Source organism: Accipiter gentilis, chromosome Z (assembly GCF_929443795.1).
Source record: "Accipiter gentilis chromosome Z, bAccGen1.1, whole genome shotgun sequence".
Classification (NCBI taxonomy): domain Eukaryota; kingdom Metazoa; phylum Chordata; class Aves; order Accipitriformes; family Accipitridae; genus Astur; species Astur gentilis.
In genome coordinates this window covers 85925725-85944951 of record NC_064919.1, presented here as the reverse complement: position 1 = coordinate 85944951, position 19227 = coordinate 85925725, and the positions used below count along the sequence as shown (strand labels likewise).

Sequence of the window (19227 nt, the reverse complement as noted above, 5' to 3'; positions counted from 1 at the left end):
ATCTGGTGATGCTTGGTCTTGGGTTACATAGGAGCAGATTTCAAGGAAAGACAATTCCCTATGACCCAAGGCTGGCTCGCTCCTAGCGGACCTCCCGTGTCTTCTGCCTAACAGGAGCTGCTCAACTGGAACTGGAAAGAAAAATCATCCAGTAAACCTCTGCCATTTTGCAGAGGAAAGGGAAAATAAACAACTTACCACACCCCTTCTGAGCTAGCTGAACTCATCTGAAAGACTCCATGCACAGATAAGTATATTCAGAGATTTTCTGAATCTTTAACTACCTTCAGTGCTAAAAAAAATCCCTAAAAAACCCCACTCAACAACACCCACAAACAAACAAAATTTCCAAAACCTGCCTCTGGATCCTGGACCCCCGCTCCTCCACCGCATTCAAATGTTCAAGTTATAAAACAAGCAGCAGATTGGCTTTTACATCACAGCCACCCTGGGACCATCAGTCGTGGACCTTATCAGTTCCCATACCAAGAGTGGCCATGGCATCGCCATCGATGAGATGTTCTAAATATTCTAGTGGAAAAGGACAAGAATTGGGGAAATTGGTAATTCTGTACACGCAGAAGGAAAAGAAGTCCATTCCTCATAATGCTTCTGGTCTAATAATAACAAATTAAGAGGTGGGGAAGAAAACAGAGCCCTGGGGAAGCACAAGAGGACAGGGAATGCTATGGGATGTGTTCAACACCATGCAAGCAGGCCCACCATGGCACAGAGCTGGCCAAGGAATAAGGACATCAGTGTCACAAGAGCTGAGATTTCCAGGACTGCTGTCCCTATTTCTGGCTTCTTCCAGATTTAAATATACCAATATAAGAGCTGCAGCCACTTGCACAGACAGGGAAAAAGCCATGAGCATCATCTCCCATGTCCCACCTACTTGTTGAACCTTCTGCTTGGGAAAGAAGGACACAACCCAGCACATAGCACAGCAAGGTGTCCAACCCTCACACATTTTAGGACAGCTTTTTGATCCAGGACTGAGTTGGTTGCCAAAGCTTTCCCTTCCACTGGGGCTGGACACAGTGTTCTTCTTAACTCCTGCTTCTGGACATGTGGACTGGATGTAATCTAGACAAAGTGACTGCATTTTGGAGAAGTGATTCTCACTTCAACCAGAAGGACCATCCAAATTAATTCTGGCTCCCTGAGACTGCTGTTGGCAAAGAGCATCATCTAAGACAGCTCGCACAGCTTGGGAAGATGCTCTTGCAGACTCCAAATCCATTTTTCAGCCTACAAGGATCTCCTGCATGCTCTCCCACGTAGTTTCCCATAGCAATTAGGAGAGCAAATGGGATACCCAGCTGGACCCAAGGTTTGCACTGGGTTCCCAATAGCTGCCCCAGGAAGGGACATGACCCAGCGCAGACACCACAGTGTCCACCAAGGGACACCATGAGCCAAGGGATGCTGCCACATGGCACGGATGGGCTCCAGCTCCCTGTGGACCCACCACCCCACCATGCTGGCCAAAGCCACAGCAGCAAGTGATGCTCAGCCCTGGATGGGTGGGGGTCAGACCCTTCCAAAACTTTGCTTTGCCCAAGCAGCGTGGACCAAGCCCACGAGCTTAACCCTCCTCTCAAATCCATCCCCAGCTTTTAGATCCTTCCAGCAGCTCATGAGACAGCTTGAACCAATTCGCTGGGATAACGCCTCCCTTAAGGAACTGGCCCTGCAAATACCAAGCAAAGCACCTCCCCAGACAGGAATTTTTGGGAGTTACTGGCCAGCCACCAGCCTCCTTTCTGAGGCTTGAAGTGCATTTTTTCACAATCGCTCCCAGACTATAGTTCTGTTCTCTCTGCAGCAGCAACACAACCACACATCTCTCCAAAAGCCCCTTCTGGCAGCCCCACTCCCCCTTGGGTTATTTCCCCCCTAAATCACAGCAAGTGAGGGGACAAGAAAAAGAAGCCAGCAATGGGGATGAGAAGAAGAGCAGCCTGCCAAACCCCAGGGGGTAAAGATGCTGCAAGTATTTGTGCAGCTACCTTTATTGCCCAGGGGACCGCTGGGTTTGATTAATAAGAGGTAAATGAAGCAGCTCAACTCGACTGAGCCCCAGCAGGCAGGAGGAGGACAGGGAGGTTTTCATTAATACAAAGCAAACAGAGAGACAGGTACTTCCAGGACACGACAGCTGACCTATTTTGAGATGAACATGAGATCAAGCGAGCTTTGGAAGCGTCTATTTACTTCCACCAGCAGCGACGACAGTCTAGACAACTGGCCCAGATCAAGACAGCTCATGTTCAGCCTTGGGATCCACCAACCCTACATCCTAACGTGCCTTGCTGGCAGTGTCCTTGACATCAGTCCCTTCTGCAAACCCCTTCTTGGATGCCCCGCTGAGCCCCAGAGTTGCTGCTGGTGTACTGGAGACAAGAACCTCAAGTTTGTCCCAAAATGTCCTTGAGATACTCCTTGGGTCCAAGTGCTCCATCCATCATGGACCCAAGCACGCCAAACACTGCCTGTGTGATTGGGATGTATTGCTGCCTCCTCCACCATACCTCGCTTCCCTCTCTTGTAAAACGCAACGAGGCCTATAAGAACTTATCTTAAATGCTTGGCTTTCCCTTCTAGCTTGGGGAGGAGGAAAGAGGTCTTAGAGCTTCAAAGTGCTACCACTGGGAAAGCATCACAGATCTAGAGGATCTTTGATGAACATCAGAAGCTTGGCCTTAGTTTTCAGAATGCCTCTGGGGTGACTGCATTGAGTAAATACCCAGCAGCTCAAGAAACCAGGCCAAGAAGGCACTGAGAAAAGCTTTTTCTCTGCAAATACAGCTTGGCCAGGCACAGTGCCAGAAATACTTGTTTTGATAAGTTTGCCTCCTGACCCAAAAGGAAACGCTGGGGCTAGATGACGACTGGAAGACCCAGGACCACCTGCAGACATCAAAGACCAACAGGATCTTTAAGAACAGCTGTGACCCCACTTGCAGTGGAAAAACCCACCAGCCATGCCTAGGACTGACCACCCCCCAGCAACTGGGGGACCTGCAGGCATGAGGACAACCCAGAAACACACCCACAAACAAGTTTTACACTATTTTTTGTTCTTTTGTTGAAGGGTCCTTCATGTTCATCATGAAGGTCTTCCCATGTTGACCTCCACCACACGGCAGCCCCACCGAATATGGCTGCAGGGTCCAAAGGCGCTCGTGCCAGGCCACGTCAGCATCTGAGGAAGTTCCCTCTGGCACCTCCCTGCACCAGCCAACCTCTGCTTACACCCAAGGGATTAACAGCCCCAAAGTTAATCGTAACGAGAATATGGGGGGAGGACTGTAATTGCAGCAAAGGGGAGCAGTTTCAGCAGTTTCAGCAGAAACATCATAGCAGGATGCCTGCTATTCATGTACCTTTGACCTCAGAGACGCAAATAAAGAGCCCAAACTATTTAGCTTTGGGAAAAAAAGAAAATAAAAGAGGTAAGGGAGAATTTGATTTATCAAGAGACTGTATAACACTATATAGCCAGATGGTATCTCACATTAAAGGGCCTTGCAGGTGGAAGCCCATCATTGCTGGCTCTCAGATGCCTGTACAGTGCAGGTCAGATGAGGGCATCTAAGGGATCTTTATGACCCACCAATTAAGTAGCTGAGCTTAACAAGGGACTGGAAAAGGCACTTCTGGAATAAATTACACAATATGAATGATCAAGAAAATAAACTCCGCTCCTAACCCTGAGTTACTGCAAGCACTTGGAGACTTCAGAGGAAGATGCAACAAATGCCAACATAACCACAAAACACCAGGGCTTGGGGCAGGCTTTCCCCACTCCTGCTAGAGCTTTCTTCAGGGCTTTTTCCCTCCTGGAGGGACCCTGAAGAACCTTTGTGCTTGCTGAGGACCCCCAGCCCACAGGGACACCCTGCTGCTGCTGAGCATCCCCACATGTCCATGAAATCCAGAAGCCCAATGCCTTCCAGCACCAGGAATCAGAGGTGACACCTGGTACTCAAGCCCCACATGTCCTGTCCTCCACCGTGGGACAAGGGTCATGTTTCTCCCCTGCCACAGTCACTGAAGGAACTGAATCCACCTTTGCAAAAGCAAAAGGCTGAACCCATAATAATAATAACAATAATAACAATAATAACAATAATAATAATAATAATAATAATACTTGTTTGCCAGAAGCCTAGCTTTGGTTTGGTGAATTTTAGATAGTTTTAGTCAAGTCATTCTAGCCAAAACACTGGGAAGAAAATGCTGGAAAAAGTTATTTTGGGTTTTCTTTTTAGTGTTTGGTATTTTTAAACAAAGGATTTTTACTTTTATTTCATGGTGACATATACCAAATTTCCACAGCTCTCCATTATGGTGTAAGATACTTAAAAACAGATTTTGGTTTGGATTGAACAAAGCCTCTTTGAATTCACATTATCTTGTTTCCTGTTTTAACAAAATAAAAATATCTATTCCCATTGACCCCAGCTAAAAATCCTCTTATCCCCCACAACTACCCTCACTACGATGATTTTGCTTCAGGCTAATTAACTGAAGAAAATACAGTTACCATCCACTATTTGTTCTGTAGACTGATACTTAGGAGTATTCAGAATAACTAAGGATAATTTGGGGTACCCACCCAAAGGACGCAGCAGTGCTCCAGGACAGAAGACATAATTCATATATATTAGAAACTCAGAAACCTCCATAAAGTTCACATGTATCACTTTCTTTTAAAGACAAGGGAAATACGGAAAACAGGAACTTACATCCCCCCAAAGAGAGGGGGGACTGCTGCAGCCCCAATTCTGCAGGCAAGGTGCGACACAGGGCACAACCCCAGTGCCAGCCCTTTCGGGCTTTATCCTCCCAGTGATGCCTGTGCTTTGGCTTGTTCCCAGCTCCTCCACCGGCTGCTCTGCCCCAGCAGAAAATATTTACTCTCCAGAGACTAATCAGTCATCGCACAAGATAACACCCAGGGCTGCAGACACCCCAATGCAGATAAAGCCTCGTAGATGCTCAGATGATGTTCCACTGCATCCTCTCCCTCTCCCTTTCAGGTCAAACTGGATCTTGTACATGAGGAGGGGATAAAACCCCCCAGGTTTTCAGGATTATGCTGCTGATTTCTTGTTTTTCAAACCCTCTGCCACCAAGCCTCTGTGGTGCTGCTAACCGCTGTTGATCCCATCAGGTGGTTTAACCGGGGAGCTTAGTGGTAAGCCCTGTCCCTACAAGGAGGCACTGAGTTATGTCAGGTTATTCTCTGGCAGATGGGGACCGCAGAGGCTATCAGACAGCACAGGGGTAACTCCCAACTTCCATTTTCAGGAAGAAAATTAAGTTTATGAATGGAGGGAACTCAGGGCAAGATACAGTGTTTGGTTGTTGGGTTGGTTTGTTTTGGTTTTTTTTTTCTCCTGGGCTTTGTTTTATTTATGCTGAAGTAGCTGTTAAATCCTGTTAATGTGCTGCAAATCCCTGTCTTGCTGAAAAAAGAATTTGGCGCCTTTAAAGGTAGCTGGTCTATATCTGTACCCAAATAAACCCTTTATGGAAAGGAAAGGGGCCAGGTAGGGAAGGCAGCATCGGCAGTAGGAGGGGTCTGGCAGAAGGAAGAAAAAATGGCATAGGGAACAACAACAAAAAAAAAGGGATAGGCAACAACAACAACAACAAAAAAGTGATAGGCAACAACCCTGCATCCATGAGGAGGGCAGAAAGTGGTAAGGCACCACTTTCTAGTGGTGAAAATAGGTCATTTTCACCCATTAACTTCGGCAGCCAGAGGATTTCCGCAGTAAAGAGGATGCACGTGTACAGTCAGGGCAGAGAGAAGAGGAGGGGGTTGCGATGAAGAGCAGGGATGCAAGCAAATGCATGCAGGGCGGCTGCCTAGAAGGTCTGGCAGGCTGAAGCCTCAAAACCCAGCAGGATGGCCATTGGAGCAGGAAAGGTAGTTCACAAGTATTGCTCTAGATCTGGCTACAAACCTTATCCTCTGGCTTTACCTAGCCTGAGCAAATGAAAAATATCATTAAAAGACAGACGAGAAATCAAACAGCAGCTTGGAGAAACCAGGGAAGCCTCCCGAGAGCCAAGGAAACCTGTACTATCTAGGGAAGAGCGAGATTATAATAATTAGGTCAGTTGGCGATAAGCCTTCTCAGTGCACACAGGCACACATGCGCTGCTGCCTTGCTAGAAAGTGGCGATGTCCCCGAGGAGCCGAGAAACTCAACAGCAATATGCCAGGGGCATGGAAAAGTCTGGTAGCAGAAAGCCTTCTCCAGCAGCAAACCACAGCAGCTGCTCACCTCAAGGTCTGAGGATCAGTAGCTGCAGCATGGGAAACTGATGGGGTATTAGAAAATTCCTTCACTGTGAGCGTGGTTCAGCACCCCACAGGCGACCCAAGGGAGTGTGCGGTCTCCGTCCTTGGAAACAGCATCAAGACTCAGCCGGATGAGGCCCTGAGCAGGCAGGTCTGACGTAGAAGCTGGCCCTGCGCTGCATGGAGAGCTGGACCGGAGGACCTCTAGAGCTTACTTCAATCCAGAATAACTCCAGGATCTTGCCTAGGGAGGCATTCCCTTAGCCCAGACTTCCAGGACAAAGCCACCAGGTCTTACCTCCAGCTTAATCAAAACTAGAAGAAACTTCTTCCCAGCAGCAAATGGCCTGGAAGTCCAGGCCAACCTTTAGGAGAAGTAACAGAGGTTGATGTGAAGCTCAAATACATGACAATCACTCACAGCGAGCAAAGCCTTCTGCTCCAGGAGGCAAAGAGGATGGTCCCAGGCAGCAAGCGCTGTACGGGGTATGTATGCACTTTTTGCTGTAAAAAGGGAGCCGGAGGCTTTCTATTACCCATCTCTTCCTTCCTCATGGTCTGACATCAGCTCTGCCCATCCTGGCAGCACCAGGGCTCAAGGACTTAAAAGAGCCCCAGCTATAGACCCAGACCAGAAGCCAGACTGAGCTCACATCCAGATGTTTGACACCAGACCAAGCAAACAGGAAAGGGAGACCAAAGAGGAGGATGTGCTCACTGCCCTGACCCCCCCCCTTCTCTTTTCCTCCCCATCTGTACCAGGCAAGAGCCATCACCTGTCTCCAATTTGGCCGTCCAACACAGGGGCCCAATCCAGAAGACAGAAACCAGTCACCTATTGCTTGGGTTTTAGGGTCTCCCTCCAGATGGTGACTTGAAGCAAACACCCACCTTGCAGAAGCCACTTGCTTTTGTTAACAGTAGAGGCAGATACTCCTTCACTGGTCTCTCCAAAATTTTTTCTAAGCTGCTTCTCTGTGAATACCTCACCAATATTCCCACTTGCCCCTACGACACACATCAGCTCCCTGGACAGCTCAGGGCAACCCACACACCAACCAACAGTACGAGATGCTTTTGTGAAGCCTCACGCTTTCAGACCACACAGCTATTCCTCCAACAAGCTGTGTTGATACCAGCAAGCTTTTCCCACCACCCAACTGCCAAGTAGCCCACCAATACATGAAGTCCTTCCAGGACATCAGTACTTCACTGACTGACTGATAGGAGTTAAACCCAATCTTCACACAAGAAGAGCATCCCTACAGAGTCAACTGTCTTGTGCATGTTTCATGCAACCATCAAGTTCCTGCAGTCACTACAGTTCACTAGCCAAAATCCAGCAGACCCCCCTTAAATATACACAAATATTTTTCCATATTCCTAGGTCACACAGAAGACCTCATGCATGATGCTCATGTTCAGCCTGCAAACTCCTCTCGTTAGCTTCCCAACCGATGCCCTCATTTGGTTATGTGCTCTGACCTCCTTCCAGCACATTAGGAAACAATGGCTACAGTTTCTCATGCACTTTGAATCAAAGTTCACTGCTTTTTTGTTAAAATAATTGGCTAATCAAACCCATTGCTTCCAAGCTGACATTCCTTCTAATGCTTTAATCAATAAGCAGAGATGCTCAAAAGAGAGCTAATATGACCTGAGCTGTGTAGGTGCTGTGAGGACAAAGCCACAGCTTTTCATTCGTGTCACTGGATGATGTGGAAGAGACCCGAGAAGAGAGAAGCTGAAAGCACATGATGGATGTGTCTACTGTAATAAAGTGGATAAACACACAGAAGTAAGGAAATAAGTGGAAAATTACAGTCTGAGGCTTACTAGCCTATGGAGAGAAGGAGAGGAAGGCTTTACCAGCTGACACTTCCCGTCAAGCTCAGTGTAACACTTGTAGACATGTGGAAAAGGTCGGAAGCATTAAGGGATGGAGGGGAGGACTCGCCAACAGATCCACTGCTTGACATCCAGTTAGACAGATCCAAGAGTCACACCACTGGATGCTTTACAACCACCACACTGGTTAACTAACGGCCTCTGAAAGGTTCATCATTTGGTTGGGTTTCTTAAAAGAAAAGAAAAAATATGAACACAAGCAAGGAAAACCTAAGTTGGCTTACTGAAGCATTTCTAGGTAATGGCCAACTTCAGGCTTCCCAGCATACCCTACAACTCCACGCAAATATTCACCTTGGCTGCTAAATTTCCAAAACTCCTCAATTACAACTTTTTTCACTACATCAGACACCACCTTACCATGAAGCAAGTTTAAAGCACTTCCCATAAAACTTGACTTTAATGCCTGTATTGTCTCACAACAGCCAGAACTGGACAGAAAAGACAACACGATCCCCCCAGGCACTCACGCTCTACCTCCTGCAATGGGCTGGCCCAGGGCAAGGGCCAAGGGACTCAAGGAAGGAGAAGAAGGGTGATCTGACATGGGTATTACAAGAAGAAATAGGCTCAGTTTTCTGGTGTTTCTTGTAAAAATGTCTGGAAATTCTGGGTGGTTACATTTACTTACTAGAGACAGCTTAACCATCAGCACACCCATCAGTGTACCACCGTATTTGTTGACTACCAAACCAAAGAGATGGCTTCCTACCAAAGTGCTTCCTTCATCTTTCCAAACAGCCTTTTTTCTCATGTATTTACGGCTGGCACCACCAGGAGAGAGCCTCCTCCATGCACTTCCCATGGCAAAAAGCTCCTTGAGAAGGTAAGTAATGCCAGGGGCAGGTGAAACTTGCTTACTGCAAGGCTACCACACCTTCTCCAGAAACATCTGGCTGAACTGGACAGGTCTGGTTCAACATAGATCCCAATAAAGATCAGACATAATTTCTGGGTCCTGGTCTCTGTGCTCCTTACCCCAAGATTTTGGGCTAGTCAAGGCCCTGTTTTGGGGCATTCAACATGATACCTTTGCTACCAGCAAACCGCATTAGCTGTTCAATATGTGGACTCCCAGGTAGCCCCTATGCATTTGGAGGTACCTTAGAGGTACTTCAGCCACACTGCAGAAGCTTGGTCTAGCCCTGTTGAGCAAGCCTAGTATTACCAAGCTATTAAAAGCTCTGCTGGCACTGATCCTGTGACATGAGACCATCACCCACTGTGCCAAAAGGCCTTGCTTTTCAGTTCTTCTCAAGCACTCAGCACAACAGGGTCACGATGAAGTTCTGTATCAATAGCTACAATCCTTGGTGCCAAATGAGGTGTTAATATACACCAAAAAAAGCTTGACTCTTGTCACCACCAGAGAAGTCCTTGCTCACAGCACACGAGCTTCAACAAGGCCATATCTGGAGTTACTGATGTTCTGCCAAAGGCTTGTGGAACCCTAAAATTCACGACTCACTGAAATTCAGCCGTGTCACAGTGGGATCAAACTCCGCTGCATGCACCACGCAGACCAAGAGTAAGGACAGACCTATTGCCATAAGCTACTGGAGAAATAGTGCCCAACCTTCAGCAACACAGGCTCACAATATATTGCTCCCAGCCAGAGCCAACCCAGGAGCTGAGACCACTCAGAAGAGCCGACCGTCAGCAAAGGACAGCTGCCATGGAGGTAAGATCTGTCCAGCAAGGATTCCATTACATACATCCTCTGCAAGGATCCTATCACACAGAAATTATTATTCCTGAGACTAAAAATTTGAGAGAAGATAAATTTCGAGAGAAGAATAATTTGAGACAAAGGTAATTCCTACTCCAACAACTTTATAAAACAAAGGAATAAGTGGTGCATGTTGGAATTTCCTGAGCAGATCACAATTGCCTTCAGGGTTTCAGTCTCTGGGTTTTGGATGGGAGAGAAAGGGTTCTGGGGGGCTGGGGAGTTTTTTCTTCTTTTTATTTTCCCTTCTCCCCTTTGAAAAGAAGCAGAGTTTGCAGCCAGCTGTGCTGGCTTCCAGGATAGGAGAACAATTAACCTGAAACTAACATTTTTAATACAGTACATGGCACGCCAAATGCCTGGTATCACTTAGAGTGGCAGACGATTTAGTGACTCCCTCGCTGAGCAGCAGTGTCTGAAAGCCCTGCGGAGAGCAAGCGATGCTTCCTCCCCAGTATTTAGCAGCCGGTTCAGCTCTGCCGTGAAAGGCAAGCTGGCAGCAGTCCTGCATGGAGCAAACGTCATCATCCATCCATCATCCACGCAGACATCTCCCATCAGTGCCTAGGCGAAGCATCCTTCAGCAGTGCCAGCAGCACGACCGGAGTCACCTCCTCTCCCTAGTGAGTCCATGCCATCAAATTTCATCAATTTTTTTTATAGTATGACTAGGCTAGCCCCCAAAATTTCAGTTGGCTGGACTCGCCTGCCTCTCTGCAGATGTCTGTGCTCATGGATGAGGAGCAGAGCAGGAGACCTGGAGCTGCTGCAGGTCTGGCAGCATGTCCTCCTCGCTGCATTACTCTCTTCCTGGCACAGGGAAAGCTCCTGCCAACAGCTCGTCCTCCCCCACCGTGCCCTTCCCCACCAAAACGTGCAGTGAGGAGGCAGACAGGCTCCTGCTGAATGAAGCGAGAGTAACTGGAGGTGCTCAAGGAAAACCTCGGCAAAGCCAGCAAGAGATGACTGTGCAAACCAGAGCAGGGGAAAGGCTGAGTCACTTCCTCCCCCAGAGCCCTAAATAGAGAAGAGCGTAAGGAAAATCATTCTCCAAGCTGACAAAAAAGGAAGAGAATCCCCAGTTTAAAAAAAAAAAAATAAATCAAAGTGCATATAGTGATGGCAGAAGGGACAGAAAAGGCAGCCTCATGCTGCAGCTGTAATGGGAAAGGCTGTCAGGAGCAGAGAGGGGCAGAGCATCATCCCTGGCTCCTTTGGGAACCAGGGGGTTCACTAATCACATTGAACAGCAGCTCCAGCTCCAAGGCAAGTTCACAGGCCATCGACGGTGCCGAAAAGCCACCGCGCTGCTGCCTCGTCTCCTCCAGGCGATGCTGCTGGCCACAACCTTGGTCTCGATGGGAAACCGCAGCGAGCATGGGCAGAGCCTGGCCAAGCTTTTAGGGACAGATTTTATCCACCCCTCAGTGTGGAAACGCTCTACGTGAGCTTCTCGGTGGCAGCACGTGAAAATGCCACTATTAGGAGCAGCAACAGTATAATACCCGATTATCCATCCCAGCAGGTAAGCGGCAAGGCTGGAAAACCCTTTTGAATGGTGGGATACCAGTACAGGCAGGAGACTCTGGAGGTAAATCAGCTTTTCACTGCAAGCTCGGTGGTCATGCACAAGCACAAAGTCCTGGGACAACGGCGTGGCAGCATAGAATAGTTTGGGTTGGAAGGGACCTTTAAAGGTCATCTAGCATCATCCCATCACACCCTCCCTGGCAGCATCCCTACGGCCAGCTCCTCCTTCCCCATGTTCAAGAAGATCTGGGTTATTTCCTTAAAGAGAATTCAGTGAATTATTAAAGGTACTCCTGAGTTAACCTACCCGCTTGCACCCAGACAGACCATATTCAAGCTCACGACTGCTGCAGCCTCTCCTTGTAGGCAAGAAGAAATTTGGATTTCCCTTTTCCACCCTCTTTCTTACAGCCTGTAAGTTCTTATCTTTGAGACCTGCACTCCTCTGTCAAATTTGGCTGAAATTAGTCCCCGGGTTAAAAAAGCTTCTGGAGGAATAGCAAGTGACAGCCAGTCTGAGTGCATAAGCCTCATTTCTGTTAATTAAAAAAAAAAAAAGCAAGCACAGAAACAGAGGAGAAGCTTCAAAGTGGCTGTTTGCAGTCAATAAATAAATTTTTCACCCCATGTAATGCAAATGTGTTAAAAAAAAAACAAAAACATGCAAACATCCTTTCTAGGAGCCAATTCCGAGAAAGACTATGTGTGCTCTGCAGATGCTCCGAAACCTGGGAGGGAGGGAGGGAGAGGGACCAGCACCCTGGGGTGAATCTTTGCATTAAAAGCATCCAAGCAGGGAAGGATGCTGCGGCTCTGCTGACAACCAAGCGCTCCATAGGGCTACGACATCCTGCCCGCCACTGATGCTGCTCCAAGCATCCGCAAAGGCAGGAAAAAATGCTCCTCTGCCTGCGCCAGGCCGGCACAGGGATGGACAGAGCAGGGATGCAGGAAGGGATGGAAAACTCAGCATTCACCAGAAGAGCTTTCCAGAAGCGTGCGTTTCATTGCAGAGCTGCCACCAGGATGAAAGAAACTGCTGGTCTCAAAAGAAGGGGAAAAAGCTGTCGGAGAAAGCCATCCATCACCTCAATGCCGCTGGTCCCCTGCAGCTCTTCAGCCTTTTCATCCACATCCATGGCTGCCTCTTCCTCTAGAGGCATCCGTAGCCATCGTGGTGAGATCCTACGGACCCTGAAAACTCCACCTAACTCATCTACTAGCTCGCAGTGATGAAATATGCACGCAGCTAGAAAAATAAAGAAATCATTTCCAAAAGCAGCCCAAGCCTCCACGTCCTGCTGTAAAGCCTCCAGCTGCAAAAATTATTGCTGCAAGTTTTAGGATCGCCAGCCTGGCTTCCCGAGCCAGAGAAAAATGTAATCAAAGATGCCTCCAAGCTGATTGCCTGGCTGGGAAGAGGCATTTTTTGGATCACCGCTATGCCCTGATCTAAGGGAATACAGCTTCTGCAGGTGCAGGCATCCACCCCCACCTCTTCTCACCATGCAAAGCAAACACCACCTTAGACATAAAACATTTCTCTGTTACTAAACTCCAGCTGACAACCACAGCACAACCACAACCCTTCCTGCTTTCTTTTCCTCTCTTGCCCAGTCACCCAAGACGGTATTTCTGATGGCACGTTACTGAAATCCCCTCTGGCTTCCCTGCAGCCAGACACGGTGCCCCGGAGCCCTCCAGCTCAGGGGGTTTGCTTCTGGCTGGGTGATGGAGGGAGATGCCAGCACCCAAAAGCAAAACAGCATCTGCAGCCCACTGCTTCGGGCTGGCTTGGTTGGACCCAGACTACACCATAGTCCCGCCAGTGACAGGAGCACACACTTGTCTGCAGGACAAAAACACCTTTTAAAATTCACCCCACGATTCCTCCTGCAAGATCCCCCATTAGCAAACACTAAGATGTGTTTCCACAGAACACCCTTCAAAGCCACCTGCAGAAGCTGGTGGCCCCAAAATGACATCTCCACGGACCACATAGCAGGAGCAGCTTGCAGCCATGGCCACGGGTGAGCCCAGCTCTGCAAAACAGCTGCCCCAGCCCCGATCTCACCCAAGGCTGTGCCACCCGTGACCAGCTCCATGCTGGCTGGCAAACCTCTGGTTTCACAAACGAGATGCTCAGTGCTCATGACGGCTGAGACCCCTGAAACATCTGCAGTGTATTTAGGTTCTAGCTCAAAAGCATTGTGCTTGCAAAGACAGACTTGTGAGATTTAATCAAACGATGCAAAACACTTGGGATCGTACCTACATATTTGTAGAAGACTCTCTTAGTGATAGCCTGGAGATGGACTGGGTGCTATCCCTGCCGCGTGGCATGGCACAGCTGATCGCAGAGACCCAGACTGCTGCAGTATGCCACACTGCCGTGCCACAGCCTCCCATGCCAGCCTTCCCACGCCAACCCAGCCGCTCGCTTCCCGTGCTAGCTATCACCCAACGCGACTGGCGGCAGAGGGGCGGCGACAGCTTGGTTGTGAACATCAGCTTCTCCCAAGTTTCTCTCAAGCTTCTCCCAAGGTCCCGCGGAACGCAAGCCAAGCAACAAAGCTCCTCCAGGATTTCATGAGTTCACAAGTGGTTTTCAGATTTAATTACAAACCCTGTTAACAGTTCCCTGTTGCCGGTGGCTGGGGAAGCTGGTGGCAGCTGTGTGTCTCCCTGTAGCTTCTGCTTCGGCACGGGACAGGCTCTAGCGGTGGTGTAGCCTTCCCAGGGTGGCACAGGCTGTACAAACCGGTCCCAGAGAACTGGGCCAGCTCCAGAGGGAGGGGGAAGGTTGGGGATTTTTTTGCATTAAGGCCAATTAAAATCACTGGTGAGAAACAAGAAGCTTGCGGGTACCCGCATGCATCCTCAGGTCACCCAGACAGGACGTGACACCAAGTGATGGGGCACACCACACAGCCGCCCACCCCTGCTCCCCATCATGCCACCCATAACCCTTTCCATCCTGCCATCTCAGAGATGCAGATGACTTCCACCACCACCCAGTAGCATGGTGGACACAACCATGCTGGGGAAGAGGGCAAAGCTGAGCTAGTGCTGGTGGCCACAGAGGAGACGCCCTCGATAAATTGCTGCACATTACGAAATACTCCTGCAGCAGGCTCCTGGCTGACAAGCACGGCAGGATTTGGTCCTGCAGAGATAGCAGAGGCCGTTTAGTTGTGTCACCACAGCTTCTCCTACCACCTAAGAAACCAGGTTTTTCTTCTGTACCACGACTGCTACGTGCCTGGGGACAGGACAGGGGAGGCCAAAGGTTGTCTCTCTAGGAGAGGAGACAGGAGCAATGGCTTTTCTGAAGTAAGCATGAGACTACTCCTAATCAACCTGTGATCCCTAAAGCCTCAGAGGTCCATGGACTGCCTCAAAGGAGTCTCTAAAAGCTAACTCAAAACAGCAAAGATCTCAAATCCATTATAGAGACACCATCCCCATTCCTGATCACTGTTGGGGTACCGCTACTTTGCGGAAGACAGGCAACGACGATGCAGAGTCCAGCAAGCCAAGACCAACCATGGCACAGCCCAAGGCAGACATGGAAGAAACAAAACCTCTCTTTGCAGCAGCAAAGTTGACGGTTAAAAGCACAAAAGTTTTGAGAACATCCAGTGTCATCCCCACTTCAGCCTGAACTGAGCAGCAAATGTGTTTCTCTTAGGATCACCAGCACGGCATCTATGTTTTAAATGACTACACATATATGCACACACATATATAAATAAATAAAAATAAAATAGCCGGTCTCCCAAACAAACAGAAAATTATTGGTTAGCTACGCTAGCCCTTTATTTCAGATGACTTGGTAACGCGCTAATTATACTCAGGTAGCAGAACTGCACATTCTCCGAGGAGTTTCACAAGAACATCCCCAAGCATTTATGGAGATTACTTGTCCAGAAGCCTCAATGCTTCCAGATTTTCAAGACAGCAACAGTTGTCCTTTCTCCAACCTGATGAAGACCGTGAGCTACCCCAAACAGAGCAGCAGCCTGTTAACTCTGAAACTTAACAACAGCACGTGCAACGTAAATGTCTTAAGACTTCTGCCAAACTGAAGAACAATGAAATCATTAGCAGCATTTAATTGCTCCACTGAAATAGTCACACAATATGCTAAATGTGCCCCAAAAAGCTCCTGAAATAGTTCATCTGCTGCCCCCAGCTTCCACAGAAACCATAGGGTCTTGCTATATTTTTAGGTATAGCTCCTCACAAATGCACAGGACCCCAAAGACTCACTTGAGAAGCAAGAACATGAAATTAAATAAGGTCCAGGAGCATTTTCTTGCTGCTCTGCAGGGACCTATGGGCAAAAACTCAACCAGTGATAACTACTGCAATTTCACACCATTCCTGCTGGGAAAAGACCAAGCAGCAGCAATGATGGCTGCAAGGAGAAACAGGAGAAAGAGACCCAAAATGAGAAGGAAGGGGAGAGTCAGTGTAGCAAAATTTGTCCTCCCCAGGAGACCACTGTAGAGTGAACTTAACCGAGCACTTCACCCCAAAATGAGGATGCTCAGAGAGAGAAAAAAAAAAAAAAAAAAAAAAAAAAAAAAGAGTATTTTTCTCTTCCAAGACAGACAGAGTGCTGAAGGAGGGACGTCTGGAGATGAAGCTTAGCACCTCGTCATCTTCCCTTCCACAGTTTGGATCAAGGGCTAACAACTACGAAGGATGTTTTCACGCTTTGCACACTATTTTTCATGGCGCTCAGGAACCCTGCGTAGACCATTGCCACCCCGCTTGTGCACGAGGCTGACTGAGCTACGGGAATGAAGGTGTCAAAGCCAGCCAAGCCCCCCAGATAGCTCACTCCTCTCCCACATCTCCCTGCAAAGTCAGAACTGGTGTTCAATTTGTCTCCGCAAATGGTTTCTCCAGTATCCCGTTGGCTGAGGAGCTCCTGGGTGCTGAGCTTTACCGTCCAGCTCACCTAAAACAAGCCGCATTCCCATGTCACCTTCACTAAACAACCACTGCTCCTCTGCTTTCCTTTAAAAGCAACGTGAGATCTTATAAATTATTAAAAAAAATGCTTCCTGAGAGCTGGACAAGTCCCACAACACTTTAACCATGACACCTTAAATTGGCAGAGCCCTCTGGTTCAGTACCCACATGGCAAGGAGGGCTCGGACAGAAAGCTCAGAGGGCAAGAGCTTTACATACAATCACAGCCTGAGCTTTCCAAAACAGACACCGCTCATCTCTCTGCCAAAGATAACACACTTAATGCGGGGAAACCACAGCCTACGAATTTTACTCAAGGCTCGAGGGAATAAAATCCGGTGCGAGGTTTTGCTCTTGGACCTCAGGATCAGCAAGGGCAGAGCAAAGCCTTTATGGTCCTTACGGGGAAAAATAACGTGGTTCGACACTATGAAATGGGTTTTTTTCCACGCACTGGAGACAAAGTGTAAATATTTGCTTGTCAGGGTCACATAAGCCATAAGCGGAGCGGGATCCTTCCCTCTCCATCCTGCGTGGCACACCCCACCAGCATCTGGATGCTCAGAGGACGGTCCACCACCAAAAAGCCTTCCTAGATTTTGGAGAAGAGGGACTATTAAATCACCTGGTCTTATTTTGTTATCTTTGGGTTGAGAGAAACGGCCTGGAAGCTCAGTGTGTCTCCTGCTTCCTCCTATCTCTTTCATTTCTGTTAACAAGGCCGTGACTTCAAGCTTCGTCCTGTACCTGCCTGAGTGGTGGAGGAAGAGGAAATGAATGCGGCACAGATGGACATGCGGAAACGGTCTATTTCAGGGGAGCCACCAGGTCTCCAGAGAGGCCCGGGGCTTTCCTCGTTGTGCTGGAAAAACGGCACTTGCCCCTTTCCAGTCTAAAGGGATTGCCACCTCATCCAGTGTGGGGTCTTACTGGTGGGGGTCTCACCCCTTCAGAGGAGCCTGACGCAGGGAACAGCCCCGGGAGATAAATCTTAGTCTCATTTTATGGAAAAACAACTCCCAAGGACCGAGTTTTGGGGCACTGGGAGGCCAGGGACACCCAGCAACTGTGCCTCCAGACATACGGCATCGCTGGGGGCAGCTGCAGCAAAAAAACGTCCCGCGACTGCCGGCTGCTCCGCTGCCACCAACATCTCCTGTCCCACACTGTCACCCCCGGTCCCCGAGACCACGTGCAGCCAGGGTGACTCTGCAGGAAAACAATAATCATAAAACGACAATAAAATCTAGTCCCTGGTGAGTCCTCTCTTGCTACACCCAAACCCAACCCCACGTCAAGGATGGGGAAAGCACCTCCCGGGAGGTGGGAGATGCTCCCACCTCTGGACCACGCAGCATCGGACATCCCACCCGGGGGTGTCCGTGTGTCCCCCCGCCCAGCTCCGTAAAGATGCTCAGGATTGAACCAGGCGGTACCTTTGTGCCCGCGCACGTTGCCGCCGCTCTCCTCCTCCCGCCCCGGCGCTTTGCCGTGCCCGGACCACCGCCAGCTTTGCTGAAAAGGGGGTAACGAGGAACGACGTTTATCGCGACAGGGACGGGCCGAGGGTTTCCATCCCGTGGGTTTCCCTCTCCGTTTTGTCTGGTGGGGGTGGCGGGGGGGGGGGTGTTCGGTGGAGGAGACAGAGGCCAGCCTTGCCCTTCGTCAGGGCTAACGAAGCGGTTTGGGAAGCTTCCAGAGGCCGACAGCCGTACCCGAATCCGGCCCTCCGCCACCCCCCCACCCCGTTACCGCCCTTCCCGCCGCTCGTCTTTGCGAGGAGAAATATTGGGGGGGGGGGGGGGGGGGTCCCCTCACATCCACGCACAAATTGTCAGCGAAAGGAAGGGGGGGAAGGAAAAAAAAAAAAACCCACAACAAAAAAAAACCCAAACAAAACAAATACCACACGGGATGAGGCCGCTCATACAAGGCGGTTACCGAAACCATCCCAGAGGCCAAATCCCCAACCGGGCTTCATCTGCAAAATTCAAAAACCCCCCCCACCACCACCTCACGGCGGCCCTGTTTATTTTTATTATTATTATTATTTCTGAGGGGAAACAAAAGGCGGGACGTGCCCCCCTCACACACACACCCCACACCACCTCCCGCCACAGCGCCGGCTGCTGTGTCATCGCCCCCCCCCCTTCCCTTTTTCCCTTCCTTTTCCCTTTTCCCTTTTCCCTTCCCCTTCCCGGCCTTACCGTGCCGCGGTGCCGGGCGGTGTCAGACCCCCGCCGGGAGGCTCATGGGCGCCGCGCTGAGGTGAGGGGCGGGGAAGGGGAACGGGGAAAGGGGAACGGGGAAGAAGGAGAAGGGGAAGGGAGGGGAGGGAAACCCAAAGGGGTGGCGGGGAAGGGAAGGGAAGGGGGGGGGAAAACAACAAGGGACGCCGCCCGCCCGGGAGGAGACACCCGGCTTCGGCTTCTCCGGAGAAGGGACGGGCCGGGGCGGCCGGAGAAGTGACGCGACCGGCCCGGCCCGGCCCCCGCCGCCGCCGCCGCCGAGCCCTGCCGGGAGTTGTAGTCCGAGCCCCGCCGCCCGGCCTGGCCGGCCATGGCGGGCCGGGGGGGGGGGTGGCCCGGGGTCTGCGTTGAGCCCCCCCGAGCACCGAGCCCCCACCCGCCTCCTGCAGGTTGGGGGTGGGTGGGGGGGGGGAGACCGGCGCCCTGTTGTCAGACCCTCTTTGGGTTTTGTTTTGGTTTTTGGGGGGTTTTTATCCTTGCCGGGTTGGAACAGCGTAATTCTC

General features: G+C 49.9%; 1 protein-coding gene across 4 annotated transcripts in view; it reads right to left on the bottom strand.

Annotated features, from left to right (window-relative positions):
* CTIF (cap binding complex dependent translation initiation factor) overlaps nucleotides 1-18923 on the bottom strand; it is a 141604-nt gene extending 122681 nt beyond the window's left edge. For all 4 annotated transcript variants that reach the window (XM_049794680.1, XM_049794681.1, XM_049794682.1 and 1 more), the window contains exon 1: nucleotides 18683-18923. The gene's annotated coding sequence lies outside the window, so the exon portion shown is untranslated. The remainder of the gene's footprint in view (nucleotides 1-18682) is intronic.
* Between the last annotated feature and the right edge of the window lie 304 nt (nucleotides 18924-19227).